At 57.7% G+C, this 3,758-nt stretch overlaps 1 long non-coding RNA gene across 1 annotated transcript; it reads right to left on the bottom strand.

Moving 5' to 3' along the window:
- Positions 1 to 1,787: 1,787 nt before the first annotated feature.
- LOC126635940 (uncharacterized) lies at positions 1,788 to 3,077 on the bottom strand. The gene is made up of 2 exons (XR_007627856.1): positions 3,031 to 3,077; positions 1,788 to 1,980 (listed from the first exon to the last, which is right to left on the bottom strand). It is a non-coding gene; the product is annotated as an uncharacterized LOC126635940 (long non-coding RNA).
- Positions 3,078 to 3,758: the final 681 nt, after the last annotated feature.

The raw sequence follows: 3,758 nt of genomic DNA, 5'->3' as shown, positions 1-3,758 counted from the left end.
GCCAACAGAAGTCAATGGGGCATCAGGGTCAATGGAGGTCAATGGATGTCAATGGGGGTCAATGGAGGTCAATGGAGGGTCAATGGAGGTCAATGAGAGCCAAGGTCAATGGAGGTCAATGGAGGTCAATGGTCAACAGGGGTCAATGGAGGTCAATGGAGGTCAATAGGGGTCAATGAGGGTCACATGGGTCAATGGGGTCAATGGGGGTCATAATGGTCAATGGAGGTCAATGGTCAATGGAGGTCAATGGGGGTCAATGAAGGTCAATGGAGGTCACTAGTGGTCAATGAGGTCAATAGGGGTCACCAATGGTCAATGGGGGTCACTCAATGGTCAATAGGGGTCAAATGGTCAATGGAGGTCAATGGGGGTCACAATGAAGGTCAATAGAGGTCAATGAGGGTCACCAATGGTCAATAAGGGTCACCAATGGTCAATAGGGTCAATAGGGGTCACCAATGGTCAATGGGGGTCACCAATGGTCAATGGGGTCACTGTGGTCAATGAGGTCAATAGGGGTCACTAATGGTCAATGGGGTCAATGGGGGTCACCAATGGTCAATGAGGTCAATGGGGGTCACCAATGGTCAATGGGGTCAATGTGGGTCACCAATGGTCAATGAGGTCACCAATGGTCAATGAGGTCAATGGGGTCACCAATGGTCAATGGGGTCACCAATGGTCAGTAGGGTCAATAGGGTCACCAATGGTCAATGGAGGTCACCAATGGTCAATAGAGGTCAATAGGAGTCTGATGGTCAATGAGGTCAATGGGGTCACCAATGGTCAATGGGGGTCACCAATGGTCCAGTGATCATGGGGTCAATGGGGGTCACCAATGGTCAATGGGGGTCACCAATGGTCAATGGGGTCAATGGGGGTCACAAATGGTCAATGGGGGTCACCAATGGTCAATGGGGTCAATGGGGGTCACCAATGGTCAATGGGGGTCACCAATGGTCAATAAGTCTGTGGTCAATGGGGTCAATGGAGGGTCACCAATGGTCAATGGAGGTCAATGGGTCACCAATGGTCAATGAGGACACCAATGGTCAATAGGGGTCACCAAGGTCAATGGGGTCAGTGGGGTCACCAATGGTCAATAGGGGTCACCAATGGTCAATGAGGTCAATGGGGGTCACCAATGGTCAGGAGTCTGGTCAATGAGGTCAATGGGGTCACCAATGGTCAATGAGGTCAATGGGAGTCACCATGGTCAATGGGGGTCACCAATGGTCAATGGGGTCAATAGGAGGTCAATGTGGTCAATGGGGGTCACCAATGGTCAATGGGGGTCAATAGGGGTCACCAATGGTCAATAAGGGGTCAATGGGGTCACTGATGGTCAATGAGGTCAATGGGGTCACCAATGGTCAATGGGGTCAATAGGGGTCACCAATGGTCAATGGGGTCACCAGTGGTCAATGAGGTCAATGGGGGTCACCAATGGTCAATGAGGGACACCAATGGTCAATGGGGGTCACCAATGGTCAATGGGGGCATGGGGGTCACCAATGGTCAATGGGGGTCACCAATGGTCAATGGGGGTCAATGGGGGTCACCAATGGTCAATGGGGGTCACCAATGGTCAATGGGGTCAATGGGGGTCACCAATGGTCAATGGGGGTCAATGGGGGTCACCAATGGTCAATGAGGTCAATGGGGGTCACCAATGGTCAATGGGGGTCACCAATGGTCAATAGGGTCAATGGGGGTCACCAGGGGTCAACAGGGGAGCCCCTCCCACCCCAAACAAGCCCCTCCCCCTTCAATTACCACCTCAATTAACGAATTTCGTTCTTTATTTACCAAAACCTCCCCTTTTTTCCCCTCCCCCCACCCCCAAAAGGCCCCAAATTCCCCCCAATCCCCAACTGGGGGTGGGGGCGGGGCTTGTTGGAGGCTCCGCCCCCTTCCTCGGCTCAGGTCACGCCCCTTGGTGGGGTCTGGTGACGTCACTTCTCCTTGGGGGGGGGCCTGCGGACACACCAGTATGGACCAGTTAGGGACCAGTGCAGACCAGTGTCTTCCCAGTATAGCCCAGTTACCACCAGTGTTCCCCCAGCGCCCTCCCAGTCCATCCCAGCATAGCCCAGTTACCACCAGAGCCATCCCAGTAACCACCAGTACCATCCCAGCATAGCCCAGTTACCACCAGCGCCCTTCCAGTAACCACCAGTGCCATCCCAGTATAGCCCAGTTACCACCAGTGTCCTCCCAGTGCCCTCCCAGTCCATCCCAGTACAGTCCAGTAACCACCAGTGCCCTCCCAGTATAGCCCAGTTACCCCAGTACCATCCCAGTGTCCTCCCAGTGCCATCCCAGCATAACCCAGTTACCACCAGCGCCCTCCCAGTATAGCCCAGTTACCCCCAGGACCATCCCAGTGTCCTCCCAGTGCCGTCCCAGCATAGCCCAGTAACCACCAGTGCCCTCCCAGTATAGTCCAGTTACCCCAGTACCATCCCAGTGTCCTCCCAGTGCCATCCCAGCATAACCCAGTTACCACCAGTGCCCTCCCAGTATAGCCCAGTTACCCCCAGGACCATCCCAGTGTCCTCCCAGTGCCGTCCCAGCATAGCCCAGTAACCACCAGTGCCCTCCCAGTATAGCCCAGTTACCCCCAATACCATCCCAGTGTCCTCCCAGTGCCGTCCCAGCATAGCCCAGTAACTACCAGTGCCCTCCCAGTATGGCCCAGTTATCCCCAATACCATCCCAGTGTCCTCCCAGTGCCGTCCCAGCATAGCCCAGTAACCACCAGTGCCATCCCAGTATAGCCCAATTACCACCAGTGCCCTCCCAGCATAGCCCAGTTACCACCAGTACCGTCTCAGTCCCCCCCAGTCCCTCCCAGTCCTTCCCAGTCCCCTCCCAGTGCCTCCCAATCCCCTCCCAGTGCCCCCCAATCCCTCCCAGTGCCCTCCAATCCTCCCAGTGCCCCCAATCCCTCCCAGTGCTCCCAATCCCCTCCCAGTGCCCCCAATCCCTCCCAGTCCCTCCCAGTGCTCCCAGTGTCCCCAGTACCGGTACACCCCCACCACCACGGCGTGGTCCCTCTCGTAGGGTTCCAGTTCCCACCCCCAGTCCTCTCCCAATCCCCTCAGTCCTCCCAGTGCCCCTAATCCCCTCCCAGTGCCCCCAATCCCTCCCAGTCCCTCCCAGTGCCCCCAATCCTCCCAGTGCCTCCCAGTGCCCCTCAATCCTCCAGTCCCTCCCAGTGCCCCCAATCCCCTCCCAGTGCCCCCAATCCCTCCCAGTCCTCCCAGTGCCCCAGTTTGCCCCAGCGTGCACTCCACCACCACGCGTGGTCCCTCTCGCAGGGCTCCAGTTCCCATCCCTCCAATCCCCTCCCAGTGCCTCCCAGTGCCCCAATCCCCTCCCAGTGCCCCCAATCCCTCTCAGTGTCCCCAATCCCCTCCCAGTCCCTCCCAGTGCCCTCAGTTTGCCCCAGTACCGGTACACCCCCACCACCACCGCGTGGTCCCTCTAGATAGGACTCCAGTTCCCCCTCCCAGTCCCTTCCCAGTGCCTCCCAGTCCCTCCCAATCCCTCCTCAGTGCCCCATCCCAGTGCCTCCCAGGTGCCCCCAATCCCCTCCCAGTGCCTCCCAGTGCCCCCAATCCCCTCCAGTGCCTCCCAATCCCCTCCAGTGCCCCAATCCCTCCCAGTCCCTCCCAGTGCTCCCAGTTGCCCCAGTACCGGTGCACCCCACCACCACGGCGTGGTCCCTCTCGTGAGTTCAGTTTCCCCTC

The sequence above is a fragment of the Myiozetetes cayanensis genome, unplaced genomic scaffold (genome assembly GCF_022539395.1).
Source record: "Myiozetetes cayanensis isolate MyiCay16 unplaced genomic scaffold, myiCay2020 scf1206, whole genome shotgun sequence".
Lineage (NCBI taxonomy): Eukaryota > Metazoa > Chordata > Aves > Passeriformes > Tyrannidae > Myiozetetes > Myiozetetes cayanensis.
The sequence above is the reverse complement of the archived record's forward strand: the minus strand, read 5'-3'. Positions and strand labels throughout refer to the sequence as shown.